The sequence below is a fragment of the Camellia sinensis genome, chromosome 1 (genome assembly GCF_055761805.1).
Source record: "Camellia sinensis isolate YWXY chromosome 1, ASM5576180v1, whole genome shotgun sequence".
Taxonomy (NCBI): domain Eukaryota; kingdom Viridiplantae; phylum Streptophyta; class Magnoliopsida; order Ericales; family Theaceae; genus Camellia; species Camellia sinensis.
This window is the reverse complement of record NC_138961.1, coordinates 89,078,027-89,098,441: the sequence shown is the minus strand read 5'-3', so window position 1 is coordinate 89,098,441 and position 20,415 is coordinate 89,078,027.

Genomic DNA, 20,415 nt, shown 5'->3' with positions numbered 1-20,415 from the left:
CATTCAACAAAAGAACATATATAACGAAACAAAGAAAAATTAAACGAATGCCAACGTGCAAAACAATATATATCACTACTGAACCACGAACATCCATCACCAACCTGTGAACAAAAGGATAAAAACATGAGTATTTTATTAATGCATTAACCTCAACAATAATATACAAATACATTTAAAATTAATCAGAAAATTGTTGTGAAGCTATTGTTTTATCAAGCTTTTGTATACAAAGGTTGCAATGCTAGGATTGTAATACAAAGTTTATATAATTTTATATTGTTGACACATGTTAGGATTGGTTAAATAACGGAAATCAATTTAATGAAGTGTCAAATTTACCTCTATTTCAACCGAGAGAAGTTTCATCCTCCCTTACACCCGATGCATCCTCCCCGACATTGGTGCTTGGAACTAACCCCGAATGTTTGCTAGATCTATCCCATTTTTTTCTGCCAACATTTGAATGATAATTTGCATTGTACTCATGTTTTGAGCCTGGTCAAGTAACTGTTTTCCTTGGTCAGCTAATTGTTGTCGCTGGTCAACTAACTGCTGTTGAAGAACAATCACCTCGGAGTTAGGAGCCTCAAAATGTGTAGAAGATGAAGTACTGTCCTTGCGGATATCGTATCCCTTCAAGTAGACCGACCTCTTCCCAAGTACTTCCCTGGAAATCTGCTCCTCAGACAATGGATGTGTGACACTAGGTTGAGATTGCTCAGCGATCTTTGAAACCATAGTGGCCTATGAATGAAACATAAATAAGCTTAAAACATAATATCAAAATGCAAACATTTATTATTGAAATTGAAGTAGTTATGGTTACATGATGTTCCTCAGCTGTGTTATTTATCCACACTCCCCCATGTCGGTGACGTTTGTGAGTATCCTCAAATAGTTTCGTAATAGTCGGTTTGCTTCCTTGTACCTTTCATTTCATTAGATTTTCTAGTCAATCAAAAATTCTGTATTTATAATTTAGTATGTTCAAATTTGTAAATCTACACTTGCAATGATAGATGCTCGCGATGCAAATGATCTCGAGCCGCTCGTATGATTATACTTCACACAACCTCTCGCTTTCATCGCATTCTCTGACTTTTGCTACAAATAAAAAAAATTAGGTATTAATTTGCAGGAGGATGTTACTATAGTAAATATTTTTATAAATACCTTCCAATCATCAGTTTCCCACAGATTGTCAATCATCCATTCCCAATCGTCCTTTGTACAAGGATATAGTATCTGACTTTTGAGGTCAGATACATTGTCTTCTTTAAGGGATTTGTAGTGTGTGTGTAATCTACTTTTCCATTCACTGTACAAAGTTTGGCACTTATGATCAATAATACATCTCACATCCACATCATTATTGTAGTCCCCAAAGTCCAAAGTTTGCTGCAATTCGAAATAATAAAATTCAATATATTTTATATATCATTGCGATTAACATAAATAACATGTTAAATATATAACACATATATTTCAAACTACCCCAACTCTTGTAACAATGGACTCTCTTAACCCAAAGGCAATTTCTAGCCATCCATCATTTCGGACTGGGACATGAACTCGAATTTGTTGACCAAGAGTAGCTGCTAGCGGTGTGGCGTAATCCCCTTCTATTGATTTAGTCAAACGGTTAAGTGTAACAGGTATTCGATCACCATGTTCCTTTCTAATCTTCTCCACATTCTTTCCTCGGGTCGGTCCTCGTACACGTTTCTTGCCCAAAACTTGAATTGATGCTATTATGACCAAAATTTTATTAAATTTAGTCGACATAAAACATGAATGCACTAAATAAATATTGAGATAAGAAATTATCATTTCATTTAAGTCGTCATTTATTTCTCACCTCCACTGTAGTCACAGTACATGGACTTGAAAGGTGGTCAGGTTGAGTGGCGGAGGTAGGGAGCTGATCGGGCCTAGTATGTAAGGCGTGAAGATGGATAGGTTGGGTCAAGACCTCAGGTGTTCTCGCTGAATGATTAACTTGTGCAGCTACAGGTTGTCTCGGAAGAGTAAGTGTATCTTCATCAACAATACTTCTCTTTTCCCTAAGTGTTTGTGAAGCTATTAGGCGATCTGCACACCTATTTGTTTTCTTACCGGGACCCATATGAATATCCTGACATAATATAAAAAAGAATTGTTAGTACATTTTCAGTAATTTAAGGTTGCTTAATAAAAAATAAATTTGAAATAACTAAACATACCACAAGTAATATAACAAGTGAAAAAAATAAAGAAATTACTTTTTAAACACACATTTATTACCTCAATCACTTGAGAATCAAAAGGCTCGCCATTATCACTTGAAGAACTCAGTCCTTCATCATCATCAAGTGGTTGATAGTCCTCGTCATTATCAGTTTCACCCACCTTTCTCTTTCCCATCCTACAACTTTCACTATTGTCCTTTTCAATAGAACCAAACATTGAATTCTTGAGGGACTTTATCCCTAGAGCATCAAATCTGATTTTATTTTTCTGGATTGTTTTTTTCCTATCCTTCTCATATTTCGTCATCTTCTGGACTAAGCCGCCGGGCTTCAAAAATAATTTACCGTTTCGGGACATCTTTGTAACTGTACATATGACATATAATTAGATGAAATGAAATAAGAAACATTGCTATGAAATTTGAAAAACAATGCCATGCAATGTAAACCAAGCAATTTATTATTAAATTATAACACTTGTCCATATAATTAAAAATCAAACACTACATATCATAATCTATATCAAGATCCATATCAAACACTGCATATCATAATCTATATCAAGATCTATATCAAGATCTGCATCAACATCAGGTTGTCTATGCAGTTCATCATCTTCATCATCATTATACTCTATGATTGTGTCATCCTCGTCATCATTGTGAACTAAATTCTATGCCATTAGTTGATCATTGAACATGATCTCAGGATCCATATCATCCCTGCTGTATTGAACATCATTATCTTGGATCACTACCCCAACACCATCAGTGGTTTCATCCTGTCGAAAAGCATCATTAGAGACATCATCCCGCTCTGATATATCCCATACTCCCCGATGCTTAACACGTTCAACCACTCTCCAATTTTTGCCTTTGTTGGTATCATTGACATAGAATACTTGTCTTACCTGACTAGGTAGAACAAATTGGTCATCTTTATACCAAAGTCTTGTAACATCAATACTTGTGACATGTTCATCGGAGTATATTCTATTCTTGTGACCAGTGTCATACCATTCACATTGGAACAAAACCACTGTACACCCATGCAAGTATTTCAATTCCCATATTTTGCATAAGTAGCCGTAAAAATTAATTTGGTTCCCATTACGGTCCCCTTCTACGACCAACCCACTATTTTGGCAGGCACGACGATTTTCACGGTTTCTAGTATGGAATCGAATTCCATTGTAGATGCACCCAGAATAAAAGTCAATTACCGATCCAGGACCATTTGCTAATGACCACAATTCGTCAGTTGCTTTAGGTGACCCTTTCGTTCGCAAATCATTCATCTACATAAAACAACATATAACAAGTGTACTAAGTTAATGTGAATTGAAAGTTTCAACAATTATATTCAGTTCTTTCTTTAGTATATCTTACACGATTTTTGAACCATTTTGGAAATTCTTCTTGTTGTACCCGAGTAACGTCACGTCCTTGTAGATTATGTAAAATATTCTTCTGCTCCTTACCCAAGGAAATGTTATACACATAATTAACTTAGAGAGTTCGAAGCAAAATGGAACGATTATGCATAAATGTAATTAAATTTAAATACATACTCAATATATAGCTCCACCTCAGAGCTATTGTACAACACAAACCAATGAGCCATTTCTCATTCATTTTGCGAAGGGTCAAGAGCCCTTGTGATAGGTGAGAATAGACGAGCATTTTGGGTGAAGACCTCCATCCCGGGACCACGTTCACCACCATCATCATTTCGTTCAGGTTTATCAATCCCTTTTAAGTACATTGAACAAAAAGTAAGACACTCTTTGACAATGTAAGCTTCAGCGATAGAACCTTCTAGACGTGCTCTATTACAGACATACCCTTTCAAAGTCCTGAGAAACCTTCGAAAAAAATTCACAATGAAAATTATGCTTCTTGATGCAAGAAAATTACTTCATTAACAATAGTCTTTTATGGGTGGATTTTTGCACAATATTTTAGTTATAACAAATTAATAAATAACCATATGTTCATAATGATTACCTTTCGATCGGGTACATCCATCGATATTGCACTGGTCCAGCAAACATGGCCTCACGGGGCAAGTGAACAGCCAAATGGACCATCACATCAAAGAAAGCTGGAGGAAAAATTTTCTCCAACTTGCAAAGTATGAGCACAATTTGTTCCTCCATTTTTTCCAAATCAATCTGCCTTAATGTTTTTTAGCACAGTTCTTGGAAGAAGTTGCCCAACTCAAATAGTGTTGTACAGATCTCTTTGTTCACAAAACCACGCATGCCAATTGGTAGAAGTCGCTGAAGTAGGACATGACAATCATGGCTTTTCTTGCCCGATAATCTTCCATTTTTAGAAGTCACACATCTTGAGATGTTTACTGCATAGCCATCTGGATAACTAATAGACTTCAAGAATTCACAAAACCATCTATTTGTCGAGAATCCAATGTGTAGGCTGCCCGAGGCTTTACAACGGATCCGTTATCTTTCCTCTGTAGATGCAATTCTTGCCTTATGACCATTTCTTGCAAATCATCATGTGCTTTGTACATGTCCTTGTTTTTCCCATCTATGGCCAACATCGTCCCGTAAAAGTTTTCACAACTATTCTTCTCAATGTGCATAACATCAAGATTGTGTCGAAGGTTTAATTTCTTCCAATACGGTAGCTCCCACATTATGCTTTTCTTCGTCCAATTCAATTCTTCAGACTCTCGTGGTCTTTTCTTGTTGGTAGGATCCTTTCCAAACTTGACTTCTCGCAATTGATCCAATTGAGCCATTACTTTTTCCACCGGTAAATCCAAGGATTTCTTTCTAAGCTTAGTTAAACCATCAAACTTCTTGTCTTTCCTCCAAAGGTGGTTATCAGGCAAGTAAGCTCGATGACCCACCCACCCACCCAATCTTACTGATCAACCCGCGTGACAACGGATTATCATTACAAGGAGGGCAAGACAAATAACGTTTAGTTCTCCATCCAGATAAGTCACCATATGCAGTGAAGTCATTTATGGTCCACATTACAGCTGCATGCATCCGGAAGGTCTGTTGAGTGGATGCATCGTAAGTCATCACACCATTCTCCCACAACTCCTTCAACTCATCAATCAACGGCCTTAGGTAGAAATCAATATCAGTCCCTGGTTGATTACGTCCAGGAATAAGTAAGGACATCATGAAAAATGGGGCCTTCATACATCTCCAAGGTGGGAGGTTATAGGGCATGAGTATGACAGGCCACTTGTTATAGGAAGTGCTCATGTTCCCAAAAGGATTGAACCCATCGGTGGCTAGGCCCAACCTAACATTGCGAGTCTCCTGGGCAAACTCTGGATAATGCAAATCAAATTCCTTCCACTCTTTACAATCAGCCGGATGCCTCCCTACACCATCATCCACATGCTTATCATTATGCCATCTCATGTCTTTTGCCATCTTCCTAGACATGTACAATCTTCTCAACCTAGGTGTCAATGGGAAGTAACGCAATATCTTGTGAGGGATCTTCTTACCCTTGCTATCATTTACTCTGTACCTAGATGCTTGACATGTGGGACATTTTTCCAAGTGAGCATTCTCCTTCCAGAATAGTACACAATCATGTTTACATGCATCGATGAGCTCGTACCCCAAGCCCAAGTCACGTAGTAACTTCTTGCACTCGTAAATTGACCCTGGCACCACATGGCCTTCTGGTAGGAATCGCCTTTGTATCTCCAAAACCTTGTCAAAAGACTTATTGCTCCACCTATTTTCTACCTTCACATGTAGCATCTGAATAACGAATGACAACAAAGTATCCGAGTTTTTGCAACCTGGGTACAAGAAACATTGGGAAGCATCTAACAATTTATCAAAGTGTCGTACATCCTCTCTTTCTAGAGTATCACCCTCCATAAAATTCCCCCTTTGATAGTCCTCTATCAGTTCATCATATTCATCTTTATCCTCATCATTCTCTCCATTGCTTTCATCAAGGTTATTGTGTTCTGGAAGTTCACCGTGTTCTAACCAAGTGGTGTATGATACTATCATCCCACTTATGAGCAAATGAGCCTTCACAATATCATACTCCTGCTTATAAAAGTTACAACAATTGATGCATGGGCACTTAATCTCCCTAGCCTCACCCAAATGAACCTTTGCAAATTCAATAAATGAGTTCACCCCATCTACAAATGGCTGACTAAATCTATCAGAAATTAACATCCAGCTCTTGTCCATATCTGATCATAAGATAGTAGTTAATACCAATAGGACACAACCGGTACTATTTCCCTTTGTTAAAACAATATCTTAACTGAAATAAACTAAGGAACTACACAAAGTAGGTAACCCAAAAAGTAAAGAAGAGAAAAAAAACTCAAAGGTAAATTATGTATCTAATTTATCTTTCTTAATTCTTCAAACGAACAAAAATACATATTATGCTTGTGCTAATAAACACGAACAGTTCTAAGAAGGTGGTGTGTTCGTGTCGAACACTGACACCCGTCAAACATTTCCTGACACATGTTGCACCTGCATCCAAACATGTCTTTTATTTTAAATCACACTCAAACACACTTCAAACACTTGAAAGACACACGTGTTCATCATTTAAACACATTAAATGGGTCATCTAGATTTTTTCCAAATGTTAAAAGTTTTTTTTTTTTCTTTTATAATTCAAATATTTCATTTTTGTTCTTAAAGTATGGGTGGTATAGAGAATGCATGAGAGTAGTGCTATTTGGACCGAACATCATTTTTTTGAAATTCAAGAAAGTGTTTCACTTGAAATGAGATGAGATGGTGAGGAGCACATCAAAAAGTCTCAAATATGATAGAAGACATTCAATCTAGTTGAAGAAGGCGTGGGGCAATAGGTGAGGGTCATCAAGCAGATATGTTCTAGTGGAGCCACATAGCAGGCTGGGGTTAAGGTGGGTTAGTTCTTATGCTACTCCTCGAGTTTCACTTAATTTGGGTTTGAGGAATTTTTTGTGGATTGAGAAAAGGAAGTGACCCATGGTGTATAATTATGAAATATGTACAGATATTGAGGTTCATGCTCCAACCATGTAAGGGTTGTATAGTATGCAAAACTTATCTACTATATTTCCTTTTAAATCACTTAAGTTCCTCCACTTCACGGGCACATTTTTTGAAGGTCTTCTAGAAAGAAGGGGAAAATTGAAGGGGAAATTACTAATTAGTGGAACTGTCAAAAAATTATTACAGATTGATGAAAAACTTTTGTCTTTAATTATTAATATACTTGTAAAGTTTACCACTTATTTGTAATTTTTTTAAAAAGCCTACCTTGCATTGAAAATTCAACATGACTTTGCAATCAACATCAACAAACCTAAGAAGTTTCCTCATCACACTCAAGCCCATGTAACATAGTCCCTCACCAATGGTATGGAAGTGATGTTAGTAATAACTCTTAAAAATGATACCACTAGGCAATATGAGAGAAATTATTATCTGAAGATAACTGACACCAAAAGAGTGGGAACTGTTTAGAGGGAAAAAGGTACAATAAGGTGAGGAGTGTCCCACCATAGTATATATAGTATAAACTCAAGTGTGGATATATATATATATATATATGTTAGAAACCAATATTTCCCCAATTACTACATTTTCATAACAACAAATCATAGTTGTTAATTACTTAACACATAAACTGAGATCAATATATATAATCTTAAAGATAAAACAATTCAGAAAATCAAAAGACAAAAGAAAAAAAGAAAAACAAAACCAAATTCTGGAGAGTAGAAATGACATAAGCAAACTGGCCTTGTTTGAACCAAAAAGCCTATATAATTCCAGTAAATGGGTCCCTCTTTTTCCATTTCTCTTCGCTGATGGGTTCACAATAGTAATACACAACTAAAATTTAATCAAATTTAACATAAACTTACCTAATTAACCAATAAATAAATAAATAAGCAATTAGACAGATTATAGACCAAAAAAACAAAAACCCATTTTGAAAGCCGCGAACTTTAACCAATGAAATTAACAAATGCATCATACACACATATCAACAACCCAGAAGAAGGCCCTAAAAATTGCCCCCTGAGATATATATTTTCATAATAAATTGCCCCCTGAGGTTTATATTTTCATATCAAATTGCCCCCTGATTTGTTATGAAAATATAACCTTCAGGGGGTATTTGTAATTTCTCAAACCTCAGGGGGGTATTTGTAATTTTGCTAAACCTCGAGGGGGTATATGTAATTTGCCCTATTTAAAACCGTATCATTAACATTCAAGTACTGCACAAAAAGATGAACCTTACTCTTTACAATGCAACCAACCAATGTAACAATGCAAGCTGTTACAGAATTTTATGAAAATAATAAAGGAATCTGTTTTTGTATGTCAGTGGTCCTGTTGTGCATGGAGTGATCCTACTGTTAAGAGTTTCTCTGTCAAAATGACTTCCATCAATACAAACTCTGGTTCTACTCTTGCATTTTATTGTTTTGCTTGTTTAAATCAACTAATAAGCAAAATTTTAGTTCCCAATTCTTCTCACCAAATATCAACGCAATATCTCATTAATTTTCAAATTGGGTGTTCTTCATGAATTCCAGAAAACAACAAATTAAAAAAATATATGTTGTCTGATGGCAATAAGAATGTAATAGATAAAGATTAACAATTCCTTGCAGAGAAACTTACAGCTATGGAGTCTTTAATGTCAAAAGCATTGTAAAGAAGTCAATTACATTATTACAGTACAATTTTCTTCTTTATCTCCATTTCTACAATTTTTATATGATGAAGCAACAAATGGGTATACCTAGCAAAAATAATCTTAACCAGCAATAAGCCCCAAAACCAAAAGTATATACCCATTTGTTGAAGTGTATGGTGCTTCATAGCTAAGTAATCACTTATCCAACTGTTCTGGGATTTCATGGTCTTTAATCTTTATTACAATCCCTTCTCACATGCTTGTTTATCGTATTTTTTAAGGTAATTTGTTAAACAAAATTAGGAAAGAGTTGACTCGAAGATGAGTACTTTCCACAAATAAAAATCTCTTCTTTTCTTTTTTTTTTTGCACTTGTTTTCTCAGTTTTCACACCCTTTTTTTTTTCTTCTTGTACTGGACGCCATACTAGGATACCACTCATCACTTGTTTTCTCACTAATTTTTATCATATTTTTTTCTTTTGTTTCCTCACTGCCAATTTGAACCTTCCTTTTCCATGTCACTGGCAAAGATTAGTTCATCAGTTCTAAAGAACCTGATATACTCTTCAAATATTATGGGAAGGAGAAAAAATTATGAAAATAAAATAAAATAACATATAGGTTCTTTCCACCACATGCTTGAGAAACTTAATAGTCAAAAAATAAAATAAAATAATTAAAATAACTTCTTTTTGTATCCAGGATTTATGGACTTCTAATAATCTTCAAAATCCAAATAAATCATTAAAGTATATCCCCTGCAAATTGCAAAATCTTACAAGGGTCTGTGGTCATATGCATCAATTAGACATAATGAATTGGACAAGAAGAAAAAAAATTATTCTACCAATTCAAGTCAAAGTTAGTTAAATTACCCATAAGGAATTGAACCAGGAATGCATGCGAAGGATCAATAGTCCATAGATACTGCATTTGCAATTGGTGTTAACATAACTTGACTAAATGGATGGTTAATATGTGCACTAGAGGTTAGACTCCCGAAACTCGTAATAGTGAAAATAGACAAGCATAGATTCATTTAAGAAATTGAGAGAGAGAAGCAGGGGCATTGAGATACAAAGCAAAAGGGAAGAAACCTGTAAGGGCAGATTGAAGCACCGATATCGCACGGCAGCAGCAAACAGCACAAACCCTACGATCAAGAGTGAAATCTTGAGGGAGAGAGAACTACGAATTCTGAGATAAGGATGCGCAAGAGTGAAATCGTGGAGATTGATTTGGGTAGATTTGATGAGGAAAAAAAAAAGGAGGGAATTTTAAGAGGGAAATGTCCACCGTCGATCAGCACCTGCTCTACCCCAAAAAAAAATAAAATAAAATATTCAAAACAATTTTTAAATTTGTTTTTTTTTTAAAAAAAATTAAAAATAATTTCAGCGCAATAAAAATCAAAATTATATTTTTAAAATTTTAAAAAGTATTTATAACCTAAAAGATTAAAAAAAAAATCAAAAAAAAAATTAGATTTGTTTTTTTTGAAAAAATTAAAAATAATTTGCAAGCAATAAAAATCAAAATTATATTTTTCAAATTTTAAAAAGTATTTATGACCTAAAAGATAAAAATATATAAAAAATATTAAGTTTTTTTTTTCGCCCAATTTTTTTTTTTAGTTTTTTAGGAGAAAAAAAATTTGAAACTAGTTTCTGAAAATAAAAACAAACATATTGAAATTGATAATCTAACCATATTCTTTGAAAAAGTTTAAATTATCTCAAATTAGTCGTCTCTACTTAAGAGTGTGTTTGAGCTCAACGGGTTCATTTTGTGATCTAATTCAATGATCATTTTAATTTTACAATTCAGTAACTAAAATATTTAAAACTCTTTCAAAATTTATAATCAAAAACACAAATCACTAAATCACATCATTCCACTAGCAAAACTTTTACTGACGAATAGTGTCATCGTCACTAAATGGTTAACTCTTTGCCCACGCCAACTTGTCGTCGCCAAAAGTAAGCACACTAATAGCAACGCTCATTGTGTTGCTAAAACATAAGCCTCGTAGGTAAAAGTTTTGAAATTTTGGCGCCAACCAAAAAATTTGGCGCTAAAATAATGTTATGCCTTTTTAGCGACGGCAACAAATTGCGTCGGTAAAGGTATACTTTTACCAACGAAATTCATCACTGTGTCGCCAAAAATATACTTTTGGCGATGAAAAATTGACGTCGTTGCCAAAAGTAGTCGCCAAAAGTGTCATTTCTTGTAGTGAGAAATTCCTGCAGAATCCTGCAGTTGACAGCAGCAGAGGGCAAGCAGTGTATGGCATGGAATTTTCAAGCAAATGTGAGCATGGCCACACTCCCTATCATGCAATGAACTCAAGGGAGCGTGGTCCTCGACCCTCGGGCCATCAATTGTGCATTTCGATGCATGATGGCCTAAGAGGCCAAGTTTGCAACTTAATGTAAATGCATGCAACACACAAATGAATGCTAACACCCTTTCATATTGAGGTCAAGGGCATCGGCGACCGAGGGTTGAGACGTGTTTCGTCACTTTGGGTATGAACATACCTCTCCCCTCATGCTTGGTTTGACACCCCAAACCAAGCAATGCAATGCATGTATGCAATGTACAATGCAAAGTAATGCAACTCATGCAATGCCATGCGAGCGAGCTCATCAAATGTAACAAGACATTAGCTAACCATGCAAGCTAGACTAATGCAATGTGGGCATATCAAGTATACAACAAGACTATGTGATGCAACTTAACTAAACAAGGTGCGAACATGGAAACAAGATATAATGCAAGCATGCTCCTAATGTAATGCAACATACATCATGCCAAGTATGAAACTAGGTACAAAAGTGGTCTTAAACTGAAATGGGAGGCCTCAGCCATGCCCCAAAACAGTGGCCAAAAGGGCCCAAAATGGTACCAATTATGCATGCAAGCATGCACACGCCAAGGCCTATCATTTGAACATGAAAGGGAACAACTCTAGGCATATTTAAGGGTAATATACTTGGACTTTAAACACTCACATTAAACTCCGAAAAGCATGCAAAAGATGACACCAATACATGCTAGGGAATGGATGCAACATAGATGGCATTCAAGACTACAAATGAGAGCATTGCTCAACACCTACCCCGAGCAAACATGGCATGGATCTTTCAATACGAAACAAAGTTTTAGCATGCAAAATGGACCTCCAAAACCCATTGATATAGCAGCTAAGGGACACAAACCAAGGGGCATGCACAATGCTCATTTCGAGGCACAAGAGAACAACTCTTCAAAGTATGAAAGAGATGATGAATGAAGGCATACTAGCATGGATTATGGACTTTAAACATGATCTCCAATGATGCCAAATCACGAGAATAAACTAAGCTAAGCATGCTAGAGACCCACATACACAAGGCTCACAATCCAAAATGCAAAGAGGCTACCCTAAAAATGGCAAATATGACTAAAACAGTAGCAAATAGGCCTTAAGCATGGCAAAACAGTGTTAAGAACTTCATGAAGTTAAGCTAATATATGCAAGCATCATGGTCTATTGGCAAGGTGCATTTCTAGGCAACATGGAGGAATGCAAAGCAAGTATAATATGCACAGAAGGGGCCACTAATCCGACCAAAAACAGAGGCATAATATGACCCAACAACACCCAAAAACCCTGAAATGAAGCCAAGAAAAACTAATCATGCGTGCTATCCGTATGAGCCAAAAACATGAACAAATGGGACACAAAGGGAGAGGCGTGTCCCTCCCCTATGCAAGACCTCAAACCTCCTTCTTCACCACTGAAAATCCACTGGATTTCAGTGGTGAGAAGGTCAACACACAATAGTAACCAAAGCTTAGCAAAGAGAGCACCAAAAGGGCCAAACAAGGCCTAAGAGGGGGAGGTCGACCCCCAACACCAAAACAACCTTAATGAAGTATCTTAAGCATGTAAATATAAGACTTTTTTCAGTTATACACAAAGTCTAAAACAGTAAGCAAGATAGGTAAAAGACTAGTGTAAGATCGGGGAATATAAAGTAAAAGTGTTACCCTTGGAGAATCCTTGAAGAACAGCAAATGCAGCCCTCTTCTTTTGATTGAAACCAGTCCAAAACCTCAAGAACAAACCCTCAATGCCTCCCAAAGTTGAAGTAAGGTGTAAGAGTGTGTGTCTTAGTGCAATACTATGAACTAAACACACCTTTAGGCTATAAAACACACACAAAATGAAGAGAGACAGGGAGATATAGAGAGAGAAAGTGTACATCAGATATATATCTATATCTTGCTCTGGTTTTTTGCTCAACCAAGACAAAGGAAGGGGGAGGCTCCTTATATAGACAAAGGAAAGGCCCCAAGCTCCTTAGAGAAGCTATTGCAAAAAGGTCAAAAGAACCAAGCTTCCAAGGGAAGCTACCCCAAAGGTGCATGCTTCTTGAGGAAGCCAAGACAAGGGGTCAAAGCTTCCTCAAGAAGCTTTGAGCAAATGGTGCAAAAAAAGGGGTCAAAGGTGGAAAACAACCACATATATGCACGGGGGCACGTCTTGTGCATTCCAACTGGCACAGCTGGCATGCACCATGCCTGAAAAAGGCAAAAAAAAGGTACCGGCCAGAAAAAGGATGCCGTCGGCCAAACATATGGTCGGCCGGCCACACCAAATGCCGACCGGCCATTGGTATATTTCACCAATGGCCGGTAGCCTCAAAACATGGCCGGTGGCCTCAAGCCATGGCCGGTGGGTGTCAGGGGTAGCTAACAAGCTACTCTCTACCCTCAGAAACAAAAGCACAAGTGTTTGGTGCAAAACCAAACACAGAACAGTCGAGTTAAGAGATCCTGAAGCAAGGCGCGTAGCCGAGACCTTCGGGAACTCAAAACAAAACACAAACATGGGTAATCACCAAGTGTTCCATCGGTGACGTCCAAGTCTTGAGGACGGTCAAAAATGGGGTGTCTACAGTTGCCCCTCTTTGACAGAACTCGAAAGCCATAATAATGACGGGAGTGATTGTCAATGCCTAGAGACGACCCATTTTTGACAAGGCCGAAGACTTGGGCAAAGCAATATGCAAGACAATGCACAAAGCTGAGCATAACTTATGATCATGCAAGAAACATGGGGACGTATCCCGGTGTTTCGGAAAGGTATAAGCATTGGAACGTATTCCAAATGCTCTTAACCAAAGAGGGAGAAACATCGGACATATCCCAGTGTTTCGAAACGAAAGAGAAACATAGGGACGTATCCTGGTGTTTCGAAACGAAGGAGAAACATAGGGACATATCCCAGTGTTTTAGAGTGGTTCAAGCACTGGAACGTATTCCGTATGCTCTTAACCAAAGAGGGAGAAACATAGGGACATATCCCAGTGTTTCGGAAGGAGAGAGAAACATAGGGACGTATCCCAGTTATTTCGAAAAAGGTATAAGCATTGGAACGTATTCCAAATGCTCGTAACCAAAGAAGGAGAAACATTAGGACATATCCCGCGGTTTCGGATTGAGTGAGAAACATAGGGACGTATCCCAGTGTTTCGGAATGGTCTGAGCATTGGAACGTATTCCAAATGCTCTTAACCAAGGGGGGAGAAACATAGGGACGTATCCCGGTGTTTCGGAATGGTGTGAGCATTGGAACGTATTCCGAATGCTTTTAATTGAAGAGGGAGAAACATAAGGACGTATCCCGGTGTTTCGGAATGGAAGGAGAAACATAAGGACGTATCCCGGTGCTTCGGAAAGGAAAGAAGAAACATAGGGACGTATCCCGATGTTTCGTAAAAAGGAGAAGAAACATAGGGACGTATCCCGGTGTTTCGGAAAATGAGAAGAAACATAGGGACGTATCCCGGTGTTTCGAAGAAAGGAGAAGAAAGATAGGGACGTATCCCGGTGTTTCGGAAAGGAAGAAGAAACGTAGGGACGTATCCCAGCGTTTCAAAAAAAGGAGAAGAAACATAGGGACGTATCCCTGTGTTTCGAAAAAGGAGAAGAAACATAGGGACGGGATCCCGGTGTTTCGAAAAAAGGAGAAGAAACATAGGGACGTATCCCGGTGTTTTAGAAAGGAAGAACAAACATAGGGACGTATCCCAGTGTTTCGAAAAAAAGAGAAGAAACATAGGGACGTATCCCTGTGTTTCGGAAAAGGAGAAGAAACATAGGGACGTATCCCGGTGTTTCGAAAAAAGGAGAAGAAACATAGGGACGTATCCCGGTGTTTCGGAAAGGAAGAAGAAACATAGGGACATATCCCAGTGTTTCGAAAAAAGGAGAAGAAACATAGGGACGCATCCCTGTGTTTCGGAAAAGGCGAAGAAACATAGGGACGTATCTCGGTGTTTCGAATTGAGTGAGAAACATAGGAACGTATCCCGGTGTTTCAGAAAGGAAGAAGAAACATAGGGACGTATCCCGATGTTTTGGAAAACAAGAAGAAACATAGGGACGTATCCCGGTGTTTCAAATTGAGTGAGAAACATAGGAACGCATCCTGGTGTTTCGGAATGGTGTGAGCATTGGAACGTATTCCAAACGCTTTTAACCGAAGAGGGAGAAACATAGGGAGGTATCCTAGTGTTTCGGAATGGTGTGAGCATTGGAACGTATTCCGAAGCTTTTAACCGAAGAGGGAGAAACATAGGGACGTATCCCGGTGTTTCAGAAGGGTAGGAGAAACATAGGGACGTATCTCGGTGTTTCCGAATAAGAAGGAGAAACATAGAGACGTATCTCGGTGTTTCAGAATGAGAAGGGGAAACACAAGGATGTATCCCAGTGTTTCCGAATAAGTGAGCATGCATAACAATGCAAATGGAAAGTGCGTGACAATGCAAGTAAAGAGGTGCACGACAATGCAAGATAGATGTGCATAAAAATACAAGTAACGAGCATAACAATGCTAGATAGATGTGCATAACAATGCAACGAATGGTGTGCGTAACAATGCGAGAAATGGCGTGCATAACGATGCGATGAATGTGCAACTTCAAAAGCGTGTTTGAAACAAAATGCCGAATGAGGAAATACAAGCCTTACCGAGACCAAATCCAAACGCGACCTCCGATTTACCTCTCGGAGGGGTTTATAACACACTCCGCTTGAAAAGGGTACACCCTGTTTATATTGGCGAGAGATAACATCTGCAGCTGCTTTTAATTGCCATTCTGACTTGAAGCAGGCTTAAGCTTAGAGTAGAGGCACACTCATTCTTCAGAGCATTGACAAGGCCTGAAGAGGTACATCCAGAGTACAATCACGGAATTTGCTGAAGGTGAAACACACTCAGATGCTTAGGTTTTCCCTCTTTTCTTTTGCTTTGTAGTCTGGAACCTATATAGCTTTAAATAGGTCCTTGTTTTACTATTCTTGCATGACCTGGGTTGAACCCGGCAGTTTTAAGAAAGAACAAATTCTTGTTTTGCACAAATATGGAGAATAGCACAGCACTCCGAGCACAAAACGAATCATTTTTGAAATTGAGAATGAGTTCTCGACCGGGTATTGAGCCTATGACTGAACATAGCGCACTATGACTCAACAACAGAAAACAAAAGGTAAAATAACCTAAACACAATGAGACACGCTCGGAACGACTCAAAACAAGATTTGAGACAACAAAAAACAAAAGACACGACATACAGACGTGCACAGGGAGCCTGTTTCTTTGGGTATTGTTTCCCACCCTTTCTCATTTGTGATTCTCACATCACTTGGCCCTCAAGCTCTATTTTTCTGAAAAAGCCCTTTTCTCACTTTTCCTCTCATCGCATATCTCTCTATTATTCAATCTCTCATTTTTAATCCCTCCCCTGGGTAGTTGATGAATAAACAAACAGTTGTGGGCTCTTGCCCCTAGCATTCCGCTAGATTCTTCTTCTTGTTCACAATAGTGAGTTTTTCCCACAGAGGGGCTATGCTACAACTGGGTGTGTAGCAAATCTGCAGCTGACATCGGTTGACGATGCTCTGCTGGGGAGTTTGGACGTGATCAGATCTGTCCAAATAAGGGAGTGGAATATCTTGTCCCATTCCAGTTCGTGCTTCGCACTTGGCTTGATACCCCATTGCGTGGAGGATGTGAGAGCTTTCTGCCCATTTGCGGTCAGCTTCAGTGGTGCCATTTCTGGTGAATACGGTGCCCTTTCTGGCAAGTATGTTGAAAATGGGGGAAAGACAGGAAACCTGACTCAACTGTGCCCCTAGTTCATCATTTTGACCATTTTTTTTTTGGCTTTTTACTAAAACAATTTTGACCAAAATGAGAGTTAGATTAACATGCTTGTTCGATTTTTGATTTGAAATCATGCAAGTTAGGTTATGAGCATTGAAAATTTTCCTTTTTTGGGTCCAAGAAATGGTCCAGTTTTAGAAAAATGGAATAATTTTCGAGAGAATTAGTCAACCTCATTAAAAATTCTCAAAAACTATTTTTGCAAATGGTCACTGCTCAACGAGCACAGAACCTACTCTTGAGATGCACAACCTCAGCTATGAAGGAAAATTACCCCTCGCTCGAGGAAAGTTACATGGCAACGGAAAGTTGCCCCTTGTTTGAATAACGCCACAGCGCGTTGTATGGTAATGGAAAGTTGCCCCTTGTTTGGATAGCACCGCAGCGCATTGTAATCAGTCCTCAGAGTGACGATGACGACCGAACTCTCAGATACAGAGAAGGCAAAGATGGACACAATCAATTGTAGAAGTGTTTGTGGCTGGACTTCAGGATGAAGTTGCCTACATATCCCAAACATGGGAATCAAGCCTTACGTAGTTCGGGGTTAAGGTACACTCAGGTATTTAACCTCTCCTTTTGCGCTCTAACTTTTGCCAAGGCCGCCCTTCCGGGTTTTCAACCTTGCGAGCTATGTTTTTCTTCTTTTCTTTTCAATTCTTTTCATCTTCTTTTTTTTCATTTCTTTTCATAATTTTTTCAATTCTTTCTTTTTTTTTTCATTCTTTGCATTTTTTTCTTTTTTTTTTCTTTCATTCTTTGCACTTTTCTTTTTTTGAAATTTTTCTTCTTTTTCTTGCTCTAACTTTTGTCTGGGTCGCCCTTCCGGGTTTTCGGCCCAGCGAGCCTCTCAAGGGTAAAAGTATAGCTTTGTCCATGTCAAATGGTTTTGAGATCCCGAAGTCATCTGAATCTAGGAGAGTGGCTGTTGTTCGCTGACAATGCAGGAGTCCATCCAATGGGAGTTGAATTTGCCCCTAGTGTTATGGATCGGAACTCAGTTGTTTCTTCAGCAATACTTTCTTCTTCCTCACTCTGGGATTCGGCATTCTTGCCGACCTTCTTTGATTTGTGGAATGATCCATCTTCGGCTCTTCGAGCACATTTGAAATTCTTTGCCCCTAGTTCCAGCGGTGCTTCTGATCTAGCTTTGCAAGCTTCTTTTGATGACATTTGATCTTCTAGATCTAACTTTTCTTGCCGTTGATTCACGGGCTGCTTCGAATCTGGCCACACAGGCCTCACATTGTAGTTGACCTTTGAAGTTTCTGAGTTCTAGTCCAAGGTTTGAAAATGAGGGGTCGAGTCTCGAGGCTGACAGCGATCCTAAGCTGCACAGTCTCAAGAGCTATTCCACACAAGTCTTCGCAGGACCGCGCAAAACATTTTTTGAAATCTTTTAAGAAAACGACTAATTGCTCGCGCTGAAGACGGTGTGGGACCAATCTGGATCAAGCCAGGATCCTTCTCAGTACTCACGCTAACAAACATGATTTCATTCGTTAAGGGCTTAGCATGCCTTTCTATCTCTCAATTGATCAAATTTTTACAAATCCCGAGGAATTCCTTCATCTTCATTTTCATCACAATGTTCAAAAAAGTTTTGAAAAACTCAGGTCAATGCAATGACTTCAAGGCACAGAAAAGACACAGCTTCTAGTCAAATACTGCCATCTCATTTAGAATTTCTAGCACAACTGGCACACGGCAGAAGCAAACACAAGAGTGTGAAAATCACTGCTATTCCATTCAGATCTGTTGGCGTAACTGGCTCCAAGGCAGAAACAGACTCAAAAGAAAGCAAAAAGACAAACACAAAACAAGCAAGTGATGTCCGAGGTAACACCCCCGAAATCACCCAACTCTAACAAAATAGGACTGACTCGATACAACAAGACAGACCCCACTGACTCAGTATGAAAAGACTGACTCTATACAACGGGACAGACTCTAAACGACATAGCAAAACTGACTCAATACCCGAGTCAAAAAGTACAAAAATCAGCATTCACAAATGCTCAAAACAGTGTGTGCCATACGCCACATCTGGAGTAAACTGAGTGCCGCCCGCAGGTGGTTCATCCCCTGATCACATCACATTATCCCCCACAAGTTCACTGATCAAGTGTCGATAGACTTTGCAGGACCTGGTGCGGGAATGACCTCGTTGTCAATCAGATTTTGTATCTCGTGGTGGAGACAGACGCAACTATCGGTGTCATGACCGGTTTGTTGATGAAAAACACAGTACTTAGTCGGATCATGCTTTGGAGGGAGAGGATCGGGTAGAGGCCGTTGTTCCAATGGTTTCATATGTCCTTTCTAGAGTAGGACCCCTAGGGCTTTAGACAAAGGCATATAGAGTGGGGTGAAAACCCTCTTGCCTCAGGGTAGATAGTCTGAAGTTTGGGGGTTTGAAGTGGATCTACCAACAAAGGGGGTGGCCAGTCGTGGTGGGGTGGTAGTGACCATGCCCACTTCAGAAGATTTTGTAGCTACATCACCGCTGGTGGTCGCACTTGAATTGCGGGAAAATGCCCTCCTAGGCTGCTCCTTCTCCTGGTCAATAAGGCCCTGCTTCATAGTGTCCTCGATCTGTACTCCTATCTCATGCAAATTTGGGCTGGAGGTTGTGCACAACCATCCGTATTTGATCCTTATCCATTGGCCTAATGGTCATCATTGAGGCCTTGGCCCTCCAGCGGGCCACAAATTCTGAGAAGCTCTCCTTTGGCTCTTGGTGGGAGACTTCAAGATCACGAGTTGTGACCTCAATCTGTGCGTTGTAGGAGTATTTATCACTGAAGGCCTCAGCCATCTCTTCCCAATTCTATTTCACAGAGTTCTCCAATTTTGCGTACCAGATTGCGGCTATCCAAGACAGGGTCCGGCCAAACAATGATAGCTTCTGTAATCTGGTGAGGCCAATCGGCCTTAGTATGTCCGAAAACAGCCGCAAATGTACCATGGGATCCCCAGATCCATCAAAGCGGTCAATGTGCGGCATCTTAAACCTGTCCAGCAGCGTCACAGCCGAGTCTGTATACCTATCTTCAATATCAGGAATGGAGTGGGCCCCCTGAGACTTCTTGAAAAATTTCTCAAGCTTGCTCACTTTCAATGCTGTGGGGTCCGTCTCGATATCAAAGGGGGGGTCGGGTAGGTTGGTGGGTGTTTTAGATAGCTGGGGTAGAACTGGGGGCGGAGCTGGCCCTGTCGGATTGTCGGTATCTTCCTGGACATTAGCTGTCTCCCCGAGTGTTGGAACTCTT